Genomic DNA, 16,314 nt, shown 5'->3' on the forward strand with positions numbered 1-16,314 from the left:
CCTGGTACTCGGCCAAGTGCAGGGCTCTTGAGATTGGAGTTGATTTATGAATGGGGGAAATAGATATATAAACATAACCGTGTGCTAGATGGGTAAAGAGGACTTCCTTGATTACTAGTATTTTCTCTCTGTCCTGATTGTGAATACCAGCTCGCAGTTTAAACGCACACTGACTGCATTGTATTTTGATGCGTACATTTTTTTGTTGTTGTTACCGCCTGGTCTCAGTAGCTAGACTTCCCAGTCTTAGAGATTTCAGGCTGAGAAACTGGTGTTTCCACTTCGGACTGGTCACTTTTTTCTGCCGTTAGGTTTTAGGGCAGATGACTTAACATGCAGTGTCCCTGGACGGTGGCTTTGAGCCATGCCATTAATGGAGTGGTGTCTACCCCACAGGGGACGTGGACGTCACCAGAACTTCCCCAGTTTCTGTTATTTGTGCATCTCCCTTAATGGGTGAAAGAAGGGAGGTAGATTTAACTTAACCCCTTTAAGATCAATGTTAAGTGAAACTGAAGCATGGAAGAAAAAAATAGCCGTGACAGGTGCTTTTGTGGTGGGTTTGTAAATCATAAGCTGCCATTTGTTTCCCGGAGAGTTCTTAGTACAAGGTCAGTGTTTGGGCTTCCTGCAACATTTTGCAGATGCACTCTGCTGCACCTCACCCTTCCCCTCTGTAGACTCTCTAGGTGTGTTTAACCTGGTGGTTGATCAGGAAGGGCTTGGGGTCAAATCCCGGCTTCTCCGCTTGTGAACCTTATGACCCTGGGCAAGTTACATAATTGTATCTCAGTTTCCTCACTCATGGTTACTACCTCGTGGGATTGTGCTGAGGAAGAAGTGAGTTAACATAAGGTGCTTAGCACAGTACGTGGCACATGAACACTTGTATTAAGTGTTAGCTACTGTAATTGTCACTACCTAGGTGACTGTGAGCGACAGTTACAGTCGTGGACAAAATAATAAAAAGGATTAGGAATAGAGTATAAAACCTAGTGAAATAAAAAGCCATGTTTTTGTAGTGTCTTATTCAGCAAAGGTATGTGTCTCGGTCACTACATACTTTAGCAGTTGCCGAGACTGTCCTGCTCATTTTGGAGATAGAGAAACCTAGGGGAAGAGAAATGAAGTGACTTACCTGTGAAGCAGAGGACATTAATGCCAAAAGCTGGAGCTATAACCCTGTCTCCAGACTCTCAGCCAAGTGTGTGTTTCTTTGGTTACACATTATCTTGAGAAAAAGAAGCTTTAATGTAGTGTATGTTTGTATAAAATATTTATTCATATTCAACATTTCTTGCTGGTATTTTGGAAGGTGAGTTGCCTTAGAGTGTGTTTGTGCAGTATTATTTTTCTGTTGACAAACTGATTCTTGTTGAGGTTAATATGACAAGACCTCTGTGCAGCTCGATTCTAAGGTGAGGACGGGTCGTTGGAAATGCTGCCGCTGGTGAAGCTTGGTGCTCTGATTAGATATTCTTTTTCTTTAACTCATGGCACTACGTTGGCCTGAGAATTTTAGTAGTTACAAAGCTGGCAGGAGCCTATGTTCATGCCACATGAAATGTTATCTAGGCAAAGTAGCATCACCTACTTTGTTAGCTTAGATGACAACTGGTAGATATTTTACTTTACAAGTTTGTTTTAGGACCATGAAATCAAAGCAGCATTATAGTTTTTCATTATACTTTTGTAGGCTCATTATTTATACACCTTTTCTATCAAAGACAGAGTACATACTTCTAGTTGAATTCCTTGCTCTTCTGTAGTTGGAGGTCAGTTGTCCAAGGTCTGTTGCTAATTATGACCTTGTTCATATCATTTATTCTCTTTCCGTGTCAGCATGTCTTTGTGGAGAGTAAGAGAAAGAGTATTTGATGCCCCTGCCCCTGGGGTATTATAAAAGTGAATGAAAGAGACAGAAAGGAAAGAGCCCATTTTTTTTAGCGAGTGCTAGGAAAATCCACATTATGCTTATATTTTTGTGGGCCTTAAGTTTCTTCAAAGGTGTGTGAATTGTTAAAGTGAATCAGAGAGCTCCACTGGAGACACTGGCATTGTATCTATTTAGCCAGCATAGTTTGTTCCACTGTAATATTAAAAACTCAACGGAAGAGCTAAAAATGAGGCTGAAAGTTTCTGATTTCTATCTTTGCTCTTTACCTATTTGACGCTTTTGGTTGCATGATGGTTTTTCAAATTCACCTTAGGAGGTAGTTAGTGAGAATGGAGTTTACAGCATTACAGGTAATTCATACATATTTATTTGTCTGCAGATAAATTTTGTCTGATTTTAGTATCTCGTGTGTAAATTTGTTTGGGAGGATACGCATTGTTATTATTGGCTTTTGGGAATTTTTGTAATAAGGTCATGAATTTTTCACCTGAAAAAAATCACAGTTTCACTCTATTAGAGTTTAGTAAGCCCTTTTAGAGGCCCTTCCAACTGGAAATGTAGGAAGATTTTTGTAGGCTCTGTGACCTAGCTTTTAAGTTTGATATCTCAGTCTGAGGAATTAGACTGCTCCGGTTGCAAAGACTTGCATTTCCCTTTTTTCCCCAGTTATCCTTTAACCAGGATTTACCTGATGTTTCTGAACCCTGAGTTATTGCTAAATGAGGTAGAGTATTGTTCTCCCAGCTTGTATTGGTGCAAAAGGGGCCTGATTTATGTTTTCTAACTTAATTTTTCATCTAAAGATCGATTTAGGAAACACTTACCTTGACTTAAGGAAAACTACTTTAAATCCTGTTGGATGAAGATGGTGAATATATTTCAAATAAACAATTTTTTTTTGTACTGTACATTTTAGGGTTATGGTTTTTATTTTTCTTTTAAAAGAGAAGGGAGGACTTTTGGGATATGTTGTACAATTTCAGATGCGGTGTTGCTTTTGTTTTTGCTTTTTATATTTTTATTTTTAAATTGAAGTATAGTTGATTTACAATGTTACATTAATTTCTGCTATACAGTGAAGTGATTCAGTTATACACATATATACATTCTTTTTTTTATATTCTTTTCCATTGTGGTTTATCACAGGATATTGAATATAGTTCCCTGTGCTATACAGTAGGACCTTGTTGTTTATCCATTCTATGTATAAAAGCTTACATCTGATCACCCCAACCTCCCACTCCATCCCTCCCCCTTGGCAACCACAAATCTGTTCTCTATGTCTGTGAGTCTGTTTCTGTTCATTTCTGTCATATTTTAGATTCCACTTATAAGTGATATCATATGGTATTTGTCTTTCTCTTTCTCATTTACTTTACTTAGTATGATAATCTCTAGTTGCATCCATGTTGTTACAAATGACATTATTTCATTCTTTTTTTTTATGGCTGAGTAGTATTCCATTGTATATATGTACCACATCTTCTTTATCCATTCATCTATCGATGGACATATAGGTTGTTGCCATGTCTTGGCTATTGTGAAGAATGCTGCTATGAACATAGGGGTGCATGTATCTTTTTGAACTAGAGTTTTGTCTGGCTATATGCCCAGGAGTAGGATTGCTGGGTCATATGGTAATTCTATTTTTTAGTTTTCTGAGGAAGCTCCATACTGTTGTCCATAACAGCTGCACCAACTTACATTCCCATCAACAGTGCAGCAGGGTTCCCTTTGCTCCACACCCTCTCCAGCATTTGTTATTTGTAGACTTTTTAATGATGGCCATTCTGACTGGTGTGAGGTGCTACCTCATTGTAGTTTTGATTTGTATCAAATGCAGTGTTAATTGTCCCTTCCCCATTCCTCCATTTCTTTATACTGAGATTTGCTTCCCTGGTCATTGACACTTCTGACACTTCATATTTTGGGTATATCAACTTGACCAATGGTCAGGTACCACACAGTGGGATTGAGCATGGCAGAATTCCCAGGACGGGTGGGACAGTAGAATCAATAAATAGTATACAGTTGTTTCATTGTCTGTTCTCCATGTGCTTGAGAGGTTAGTGAATGACAAGTGTGCACGTGTGTGTGTGTGTGTGTTTATGCACATCTGTATACATATGTTTAAGTGATTGTTGTCTTTGACTTGAGGTTTCTTTTTGGGATCTACTAAGAATCAGCACCCACTAATTAAGGTCTGAGAAAACACTCAGGTGACCACCCATTGGTGCAGTGACTGCCAAGTATCATGATAGTTTTTTACCAGAGTGGGAAAAGATCAGAGCCCTTATTTTTAATTACTGCTTGATTTTGGCCAATTCAATGAGCTTTTTAATTCCTTTGTTTCCATGTTCAACAATAGACATCAGGTAGGGGGATGGTGGGTCACACAGTTTATAATTCTGACTTAATTCCTTAGATGGATGAATAAGACTTATGTTTTATTTTTACCAATTATAGTCCTTTGAATTTCCCTTCCTGATCTTTTTTCTGCTTAAAGTTTTAATATTTAAATGGTTGCAGATTTGATTTATTATTATTTTTCTTATTTAATTTTTCTATTCTTACCATGGTTTGAAAAATCTTTCCCTTAATAGGACTGTTTGATCAGTAGAGAGTCATAGATGAAGCAAGGAATGGTTATAACCAGTTTTTATATTTGCATAATTTGTAATTTATCTTTAGCCTCTTCTAAACAGAACCCCTCCAAGTAACAGCATTATTTTCTGCTATAACTAGGTATATGAACTTAGCTTTGTTTTGGCTAGGGCATATGTTACTGTGATAAATGTGTCTAAAAATCCATTGGATACTTGCATGTGTGTTTAGTGGGGAGGAAGAAGACAGTATAATCTTGAATATTGAGTTGTTCTGGAAAGTCTAAGTGTTAGTAGTGTCATGTTATGGAACTTTAAATCAGCTGGAGTACAAAGACAGTTTCTGAAGTGGTGAACATAAAGTCTATTTTAAGCTGAAAGGTCCACCATTTCTTAAACTTAAGTCATTCCATAAACAACACTGCAGCTTTTAGACTCTCTCGGGTGGAGAGCTCAGTCAGGTAAACAACCATCCTTCCTTAAGTACCCCTGATCCTTGGCTTTGATAGAAAGAGAATTCAGAAGCAAATGCTTGGCCTCATTCTAGATTTAACAGAGCTTTTTTGCTTAAAAAACTTTTTTTTTGCGTAGGTAGCACTTTTCACAGTCATGTTTTCCCTTTGGAACTGTTCTTGTATAGATAGCGTGTATACAACTTACAGAATATAGACAGATTACTTTAAAACTTTAAATTTAAATTCAAACTTTAAAACTTAAATTCAAGGCACAAGGTGTATCTTCATATATGAATACAAAGGAAGTAACAGTGGACTTCTATGACAAATTTCTAGCATAACAATAGATTGAATTTTACTCCTTTTTTTACATCAGAGCTTGGTAATAGATCACCAGATTATAATCAGAGAAGTGAAACTTTAATGGTCATTCATTCATTTATTTAATGAGTAAAATTGTGCCTTTCAAATGCATAGTGGTTATCTTTCTACTCTCATGCAGATTTAGATGGGTACGTTTTTAATATATGCTTTTAGAAAACCATAATTCTAATTTAATAATATAGAAAATAAAATTCATGGAGAATAGTGAAAGAGAATACAGCAGCTAGTTTATTAACAGTGGTGACACTGCGTGGTGAATGGGTGCATGATTTTTATTTTCATGTCTCCTATATATATCCCAGATTCTATATATGTTTCTTTAGTTAGACATCTATTGCTATTATAGTCAGGAAAGTTAACTAAATGAAAGTGATGTTTTGAAGGATTCTTCAATTTCTTATTACTGTTCATCAACAAAGTTTATTTTAAAAAGCATGAATAAAGCATTTTCCTGGTCATGGTCAGTGGAAGAAAACCACAGATAAGGAGGCTGCATGTTGCTGAAATAGATGGTCATATGTTTACCATAAAAAATTTTTGTTCCTAGTTATTTATTGTTGGTATTTTAAAATGTATTATGGAAAAATGTTTGGCCAGTAATGCTGAGCCTTTATGAATGGTTGGTTTAACTTGTGCAGTAAATATATAGTTTATTTTATTTTAGAAGTCTGTTTACACATATAAGAAGTATGCCCTTCAGCATGGCTGACTTGTTCATTTTAATAATCTTAGTACCCATTATGGAACTTTTATTGTCTGTCAATTTCTATAGGCATTACTTTGTGAGGGATCTATGTGTGTGTGTGTGTGTGTGTGGGTGTGTGTGTGATTGAAATCATTCAATTAAGTGTTTCTATTGAATATCTTTGAAATGGATGGATTAGCCCTCTCAAAATTCAAATCAATGATTGGTTAATGATACTATTTTATAGTTTATTCTGACACAAACCTATAGAACTCCAACCCTGAATTAAGAATAAATTATCAGTTTATTCAGAAAAAAATTTAATCATAAAATTGAAAATGTGTCCGCATCATGAATCCAGTCTATGGACCTTTCCTGGTGATGTTGTTTATGCTGGAGGGTGCTGCAGACTGAATCATTGGTTCACCTGATGCATATTTAACAAGCCCTGACTATGTGTTAGGGATACAGTATGAAGAGATGCCAGATATTGTGCTATTTTAAATTATTATCTCAAAAACTCAAACTTCCTTTGAGAGTTTGTGGTATGACACTTGACTAGGATCTATGGGAAACTAAAGGCATTTGATAGTTTTGCTCTCACAGTTGTAAATGCCACAATATCAGGAACTGACTCTGACTTTATAATCCTTGTATGCTCAGCACCTCACACAATTCCTGGTAAATGGTAGGCATTTAATAAATATTTGTGAAATCAATGTAGTCATTATTTAGTAATGGAGACAAGATTGGTATTGAATAACCACAACATAAAGCAATTCTTTTCAAATAAAGATGATTAAAAACAGTATTCATAGGGAAACAGAAGAGGATTCTTTCTCTGGCTGGTATGACCTGAGGAGGACTTCAAGGAGGAGGTGATATGTATCTGAACTTTGGAGGATCATTAAGATGGATATTTATCTCAAGTCTATATCCATAATTTGATCATATATTCTTGGTACTTTTTTCTTTTATTAAAAAAATTGGTGAAGTTTTATTGTTCGTTTTAGTAGCTCCAAAAAAGGAAGCAAATAATTTGATATTATTGAGATATGCAAAGATAGAAGAAATAATCAAAAAACATATTTTATGCTTATTTATCAAATGTGAGAGCTTTAAGTTTGATTCAGTCCCTCTGAGTTTATTTGGACTGCCTTCAGTCCTTGTCATGTGTGCTGAGTTTACTGAGACCAGAGATAAAGAGGGCAGGATATAAAGCCCAGAAACTTGGCAATTTTTTGGGGGAATTTTACAGTGTTTCCAGCTCCTTTGCATATTCTATTTTCACTCCTTTCCCCCTTATTTTTCCTTAGCCCCAGTGTTTCGTAGTTTTTCTTCATTAATCATGAACTTCAATAGTCTTCTAGATGCCTGGAAGCTTTGGCATTAAGGACAACTTTCCATCTGTAATACAATAGTTCTAAATTTTTTTGTCTCATAGTGCCTGTGACTATTCAACACACACACACACACACACACACACACACACTCTCTCTCTCTCTCTCTCTCTCTCTCCCCGACTTGGCATAGAATACCCTTCTGGTATGTGTGGAGTACACCATGCCCTCATTTCCTTTTGGTGTTTAACAAGCGATAGAGGCCATAGATAGAGTCCCATGAATGCCGGGAAAGACTTAGGAAGTAAAACAAAGCATAATCTATATTCGTATCTAAATTCTTATAATTCAAGCATGTGTTACTGAGGTTCTATCTATTAAAGTGTTTGAGTCATTGTTAAAGTGTCATCATAAAAATCTCTGTGAAAATTACGAAATGCTGGACTTTTATATGTTGGTTATCCAAAAAAATTCCTCAGTGGAGTCTTAGAAAAAACTTTTAGGTTTTTAATTAATTCCTAGATATCTAGCTCTCCAAGACCTTGTGGTAATGACTGATTATGAAATAGATATCATCAGCCACTATGGAGAACAGTATGGAGGTTCCTTAAAAAACTAAAAATAGATTTACCATATGATCCAGCAATCCCACTACTGGGCGTATACCCAGAGAAAACCATAATTCAAAAAGACACATATACCCCAATGTTCATTGCAGCACTATTTACAATAGCCAGGTCATGGAAGCAACCTAAATGTCCATCAAGAGATGAATGGATAAAGAAGTTGTGGTACATATATACAATGGAATATTACTCAGCCATAAAAAGGAACGAAATTGAGTCATTTGTTGAGACGTGGATGGATCTAGAGACTGTCATACAGAGTGAAGTAAGTCAGAAAGAGAAAAACAAATATCGTATATTAACACATGTATGTGGAACCTAGAAAAATGGTACAGATGAGCCAGTTTGCAGGGCAGAAGTTGAGACACAGATGTAGAGAACAGACATATGGACACCAAGGGGGGAAAACTGTGGTGGGGTGGGGATGGTGGTGTGCTGAATTGGGCGATTGGGATTGACATGTATACACTGATTTGTATAAAATTGATGACTTATAAGAACCTGCAGTATAAAAAAACAAACAGAACAACTAATACTAAACTTTCATTGGGTTATCTGTATGGAAATATGTTAATATAAATGTTTCAGACATTACGTGAAATTTCTAAAAATCGTATATGTTCTGGTATAAAGTTATAAGTCATAATTCTGGTTATTACTTTAAAATGTGTATCTCAGAAAAAACTAAATTTCCTTGTCAATTGCACTATTATGAACTTTCATCAAATCTTTAAAAAAAAAAAAAAAGAAATAGATATCATAATATCTAGCTCTCCAAGACCTTGTGGTAATGACTGATTATGAAATAGCCACTAGGAGCAGACAGTACTACTGTCCGTCTATCTCCTGTTTAAAGAGGATTCTGCAAATTGTGTAAGGAATTTATGGATCAGTAGGCTAAATATAAGAGCTCAAACAAACAAACAAAAACCCAGCAAAAAGAAACTGGGTTAAGAAATTCTTGATTAACTTTCTAGCGGCAAATAGAAGTATTATTTGTAAAAATTTCAGAGAATAAAGTGCTCTCCAACTCACATTTAGTTAAATTATTTGCAAGCCTCGTATTGAATTGTCTTGGAACTCTTGAAAAACAATCTATAGGTATCCCTTGCTATCCCAGTTCTTACTGTGTTGTCACAAAAGCACCAGAGATTTGGAAAGCAAAGGACATTTGCATATCCCTTTGCCCATATGGATAAAGCTTAAGAGTTGAATATTAGAACTAAGGTTCCATTGTTTGTAAGGAACAGAAACCATCTTTGGCCAGCTTAATTAATAAATTTCCTTAAAGAAGGAAATTTATTAGTATAAAGATACTGGAGGAGCTCCAAGAAATTGAATGATGAGCTCAACAACTGAGCATTAAGAAAGGCAGAGAAACCCAGTGCTGCTGTGGGCATCTCAGTAACAGAACCTTCTCTCTGGGTCCTGCCATTTACATGACTAGGATACAGCAATTCCTATACTCTGTATCTCTCTTCTTTTTTTTTTTTTTCATTTTTTATTTATTTATTTATTTATTTATTTATTTATTTATTTATTTATTTATTTATTTATTTATTTCTGGCTGCGTTGGGTCTTTGTTTCTGTGCGAGGGCTTTCTCCAGTTGCGGTGAGCGGGGACCACTCTTCATCGCGGTGCGTGGGCCTCTCACTGTCGTGGCCTCTCGTTGCGGAGCACAAGCTCCAGACACGCAGGCTCAGTAGTTGTGGTTCACGGGCTCTAGAGCACAGGCTCAGTAGCTGTGGCTCATGGGCCTAGCTGCTCCACGGCATGTGGGATCTTCCCAGACCAGGGCTCGAACCCGTGTCCCCTGCATTGGCAGGCAGATTCTCAACCACTGCGCCACCAGGGAAGCCCAGTATCTCTCTTCTTAGCATTGAAAATACAGAGTAATAGAATTTGGCCCCTCTTGGATTATTCACTTATGTCCATAAAAGAAAGTCGCGAGGCCAGATCTGACTACGAGGGAGATCACTGTGAGCAGGGCTGCGAGTTTTGCCTGCTTGTGGGTCATGGTGGTAGGGCAGAAGGAAAGCACAGAGGACCTGGGCATGAGCTGAGGTGTTACCGCTTAGTAGGTAATTTAATAGTAACTTCTTAGCACCTTTTAAAATAAATTATGGTAACATACATAACATAAACTGTACCATCTTATTCATTTTTAAGTGTAAAATTCAGTGGCGTTAAGTGCACTCACAATATCGGGCAACCATCACCATTACCCATTTTCAAAACTTTTTCATCATCCCAAACAGAAACTCTTTATCCTTTTGACAATAACTCCCCATCGTCTCCCCCACCATCTGCCGTAATCCCTAGTCTAGTTTCTGTCTATGAATTTACCTATTCTAGGGGCCTCGTATACGTGGAATCATACAATATTGATCCTTTTGTGTCTGGCTTATTTTACTAAGCGTAATGTTTCCAAGGATCATCCACATTGTAACATGTATCAGTACTCCATTCCTTTTTATTGCTGAATAATACCCCATTGTAAGGATACAGCACATTGTGTTTCATCACAATTCATCAGTTGATTATCATTTGTGTTGTTTCTATTTTTTGACTATTATGAATAATGCTGTGATGAATATTTGTGTACAAGGTTCTATGTGGACATATGTTCTTAATTCCTTTGGGAATATACCTAAGCAGGGGAATTGCTGGGTCATATAGTAACGTATTTAACATTTTGCCTCAGCCTTTCCTGTGCTCCTTACCCTGCTTTACCTCTTTTTACATACCATCTTATTACATACAGTATAATTTACTATTTATTGTGTTCATTGTTTATCATCTATCTACACTGGTAGAATGTAAGCTCTTTGAAGGCAGAGATCTTTTGTTTTGTCACTGAGCATCTCAAGTGCTTGACTCCATAAATATTTATTGAATGAATATTTGTTGAATTAAGATATGCATATTCCCAAATCTTTAAGTAGCTGTTAATATCAGTCCCTTTCTGGAAAAAAGTCAATGTGATTGTAAAGTCAGTGTAATTGTTCTTATTAAATATTTTGAGAATTCATATGGGTAATTCTTTTAAAATGGATGAAGGTCGTCACTGGATTTATAGTGCCATTAAATCTTGCTATAATAGGTACTTTTATAATCTCTTGGGTCATATCTCTGCACCTACCTAGTCCAACATGTGATAAAACTTACAGCCTGGAAAAAGTAATGTATATAGCCTTATTTAATGATTTGTATGTTATAGGCACATTAAAGTTAATATTTATGAAAGTTCAATTTTGTTTTTAATGTGTGCAAAGAGTTGAATTTGTAAGCATTTTGTGAGACCATTTCTTAATTTCGATCAACCCTTTCTCTTAGTGGATAATATATAATACATCCAGGGAAATATTTTATACTTTAACAGCTATCAGCAGAAAAGTTTAGTTGGAAATAATTTGCTAATTTGAAATCAGAAAGTAGTTGGGGAATTTATAGAACTTTAGAAAAATAGAAGAGGGCATACAACAACTTGTAATTTTTTTTTTTAAAGTTTTTAATCATTTATTTATTTATTTAGTTTTGGCTGTGTTGGGTCTTTGTTTCTGTGCGAGGGCTTTCTCTAGTTGGCGGCAAGCGGGGGCCACTCTTCATCGCGGTGCGCGGGCCTCTCATTGTCGCGGCCTCTCTTGTTGCGGAGCACAGGCTCCAGACGCGCAGGCTCAGTAGTTGTGGCTCACGGGCCTAGTTGCTCCGTGGCATGTGGGAATCTTCCCAGACCAGGGCTCGAACCCGTATCCCCTGCATTGGCAGGCAGATTCTCAACCACTGCGCCACCAGGGAAGCCCCAACAACTTGCAATTTTTATTTTTGAAATTTAGGAGTGAGTGTCTGGAAAGGGATAGGCATTTAAATATAGGTTGAGGAGAACAGATGAATGGTATTTTTGTTTTTCTTTACTTTATATTCTTTCTATTGACTAAGTCTGTTTTAATGTGCTTTGCCTCAGTCTTATTCTAAAAGACATGTTTGGCCATTCTCTTTAAGAACTTGAAGTTCTCTGCTGTTGTACTCTTACTCTTGGAATCCTCACTGGTAGCAATGTACAAGTGAGAGCTTCTCTGAGAGCATATTTGCATATAGGACAAAGAAATAAAGTGAAAAATATAGATATGTAAACATTACAAAATAATTTAGAAAAGCAAAACAAGGTCGTTCTATTCCCTCTAGTTCTAACATCCACTATGATAGATGTTTAAAAATATAATATCTTTAGAAAATAATTTTGAGATGAAAGATGCAAAATGTTATCAGAGTTTTGCTTCATTTCTATAACATCCAGATTAATCCTTTTGAAGTGTATCATACCAAGTAAAGACAGTGACTTAAAAAGTCTCACCCAAATCACCAAACACAGTTATGTTAGGAATCCAAAGTAAGTTAATGATTTAAGGACTAGTTACTTGTGTTTGGCTAAAGTGTTCAAGATCATTGCTAGTATTAGGGACATAACTACTTAAAACATTTGCATTTCAAGTAGATTTTTGGTTTCAGCCATGTTTTCAAAGAGGGTAATTTCAGTCTTGGTTTGTTAAAATAGGCAGGGAAGGTAAAGGACGGAATTTTGTTGTATTGGGGACTCTACTTGTGGCTAGGAATGGTAAATACTATGACATTTTAAATCAAATCAAGACTCGTTGATGAAAGTGTTAGTTATCTAAAACTTTACTAAATTAATCCATTGCTAGGATTAATAACAAATGATAAAGGGCCTTTATTTACCTTTCTTCCCTATTTACCTGGCAGGACATGATTTAGTAATTGAGTTCCAATTCTAAATCCATGTCAAGAATGAGCCTCCTTTCCTGGTCAGTACAAATGAAGTCATTGTATCTGTCAGGGTGAAACCAAGTACTCATTTCTGAAGTCTTGGCTGCTAAAGAATCTCTCAGAACTGGCTCTTAAAAATTATCAAATTGCAAGTAGAAAAACACTTTGTTAATTACTGGAGAATCTGAATAAAGAATTGTTTAAGTAAACTGACATGTACAAGTTTTGAGAGGCAGTAATTACTTTGGCAACAAGATATCCATAAATTTATACTGTTAACATTTTCTAAAGAGTAGATCAACATTTGTATTGCACATTTTTTTTCAAAATAGAAGTTATAATAAACTCAAAGAATTAATATCAACTGAATCATTTAGTTTGAACTGTATTTAATTTAGCAAAAAATGCATATTAATTTTTATTTCTGTATCAGAGATTGCTAGTTATTCCCCCAAATTAATTTTTCCCTCTTCCATACTGATAGAAGTACTTGAGTTTGTGGATGCTGGGAATAAAGACCACGTTCCCTAGCCTCCCTTGTAGCCAGGTGTGGCCTCAGACTATAATTTGTGGTTAGGTTCTTAAAGGAGAGGTTTACTCTCCTCCTTCCTTTCCTCCCTAGCCAATCCCCATTCAGCTATTTGTAATGTGGCAGGGAAGAAGCCACCTTGAACCATGCGGATGAGGCCAGTACTTCAGGAATAATAGGATATCAAGAAATGAACCTGTTCTCTGGACAACCTCAAATCCTGGCTCTACTGTATTCGAACAGAAGGTGAAACTAGATGGGCACACAAGGACCAGATCATGTATTCCCTATTAGGCAGTGTGAGGCCATTGATGGATTGTTAAGTGGAAGAATGAAATAATCAGGTTTTGTTCTAGGAAGATCAGACGGTGGTAAAGAGAAATAGAAGAAGGCTGCAAATGGCAGGCATGGGAAGAATCAGGTGATACCTGAAGGCAGCCGGAATCCAGCAGCTGGAGTTGGGAATGAAGAGTAGCTTGTCATCAGAATCACTGAAAGGGCAGTATCCTTGTTTAGTGTTTGCCTTTAGACCCCAAAAGATTTATGAATTAAAATATTCATTGTTGCTTTATTACTTTAAAAAATGGAACATAGAGACTTGAAAGAAGTTTCCCCTTCATTTGCTTACAGTTGGTTAGAATGTCATTAAGCCCAGTATGACTTCAGGCTTTCCATGGTTCTGGGAAGAGGTACAAGCCTTGTCTTGTACCATATTTCCATCCTGTGGCTCTGTTTCAGGCATAAGGCCTTTTTTCCCCCCCTTTTTAGTTGCACAAACATTCTGAGCTCCCTCTTACCATAGGGCCTTTTCACATGTTTGTTTCCTCTGTCGATTGGTTTCCCCTCTTAACCCCCTACGCCTTTCACCTAATTAATGCCTGTTTATCATTCAGATTTCAGCTCTGTGATGCTTCTTTTTTATTTTATTTTATTTTATTTTATTTTATTTTTTTTAATAATTTTTTTTTATTTTTATTTTTATTTATTTATGGCTGTGTTGGGTCTTCGTTTCTGTGCGAGGGCTTTCTCTAGTTGTGGCAAGCGGGGGCCACTCTTCATCGCGGTGCGCGGGCCTCTCACTATCGCGGCCTCTCTTGTTGTGGAGCACAGGCTCCAGACGCGCAGGCTCAGTAATTGCGGCTCACGGGCCCAGTTGCTCTGCGGCATGTGGGATCTTCCCAGACCAGGGCACGAACCCGTGTCTGCTGCATTGGCAGGCAGATTCTCAACCACTGCGCCACCAGGGAAGCCCTTTATTTTATTTTTTATTGAAGTAGAGTTGATTTACAATGTTGTGGCAATCTCTGCTGCACAGCAAAGTGACTCAGTTATCCACATACAGACATTCTTTTTTTTATATTCTTTTCCATTATGGTTGATCACAGGATATTGAATATAGCTCCCCGTGCTATACAGTAGGACCTTGTTGTTAATCCATTCTCTATATAATAGTTTACATCTGCTCATCCCAAACTCCCAGTCCTTCCCTCCCCCACCCCCCTCCCCTTGGCAACCACAGGTCTGTTCTCTATGTCTGAGTCTGTTTCTGTTTTGTAGATAGGTTCATTTGTGCCATATTTTAGATTCCTCTGTGACACTTCTGCAGTGAGCTTTTCCTGATCTCCCAGACTGTGTGAGCTCCCTTTGCTACATATATGCTCATACAGCACCATATGCATTTCCTTCAGAAAATTTATCCCAGTTGTAGTTTCAATTGTACTTCTATTTATAAGATTATTGGATTATGTATGTTTCTCCCACTAGACTTTAAACTCTGTAAGGGGAGCAGCTGTGTTGTGTACAATTATGTCCCCAATATCTTGCACAGTGTCTGTCACATAATAGGTAGTCAATAAATATACTGAACAAATGAATAACATTTTAGCATAATGGTTAAGAGGATGAGTGTTTGATTCAGACAAACCTGGTTTCAAATTACGGCTTTACTCCTTCTCATGGTATGATCTTTGGAAGTTACTTAATATTGAGAACCTCAATTTCCTTATCTGTAAGGTGGGATTATTGCCTGGTTTATAGTATTGCCATGATGACTAATGGCAGTTAAAATATGTAAAACACTTAGTAAGCATCAGGCCCTTAGAATTAGGCACCTAAGTGTTAAATAGGTGGAAACCATTATTATTATTATTATTATTACTACTATTATTATTATTATATCTGAAAAATCAACAGGAGTCTCTTTGGAGGCTTGGCCAAGTTCATATTGCATTGATTTAAAAGTTCTGCTGTATTATGTTTATAAAAATTTGCAGTAAACCAGTTTTTCAGCTGGTATTTGTTTAGTAGGCTATTCAAAGGCACTCCGCCTTATCTATTGTTTATTTTGGTTTTGGACCTTTTTTTTCCCTTTCCTTACTTAGATAATGCATACTACTAAACTGCAGGCACTTATAATTATCTTTTCTTAGTCGTTTGATGCATGCTATCTTTTTGATGTAACGCAAACACCTAAAGTGTATCAGCATTAGTAATAACCTTAGAATTGCTTGGCATATATATATATATACCATATCTTCCTTGACTAGAATTTTCAAGTCTTGTTAAATTTTAAAGCCAACATGTTATTTCAGTTGCTAACATTTCTTCCCTACTGGAACATAGTGGTAAGAGGAAACAGTTTTGTTGTATTTATTGAGACAAAACAAATGTTTGCTTTGGAGCCATTAGAATGGATGTTTTGCACAAGTTTCCTATTGGCCAAGAATTCCTACTAAACTTCTGTGACTGTTAGAGGGATTAGCAAAAACATTTATCTAACTTGGATAATGAATCAGTTGACAAACAAATTGGTCTAGGATAGTCTTGTCAAATTTTAAACAGTGACTGATCAAATGATAATGGTTACTTCTCTTTAGAATGCTAATGAATTTTAGACAAAATCATAGGGATATGAAAGGCATAGAGAGTGTATCTTACTCCTGCCTCTTAGACATTACCTAATGAACAAAAATTATCCAGGCTGTAGCCTTCTTTTGGTTATGCCATAAA

The 16,314-nt window shown here is 36.6% G+C and overlaps 1 protein-coding gene across 4 annotated transcripts in view; it reads left to right on the forward strand.

Moving 5' to 3' along the window:
• Positions 1-16,314, forward strand: part of ITPR2 (inositol 1,4,5-trisphosphate receptor type 2) — a 524,966-nt gene that overhangs the window by 1,098 nt on the left and 507,554 nt on the right. The window lies entirely within an intron of this gene.

The sequence above is a fragment of the Balaenoptera physalus genome (genome assembly GCF_965194825.1).
Source record: "Balaenoptera physalus genome assembly, chromosome: 13".
Lineage (NCBI taxonomy): Eukaryota > Metazoa > Chordata > Mammalia > Artiodactyla > Balaenopteridae > Balaenoptera > Balaenoptera physalus.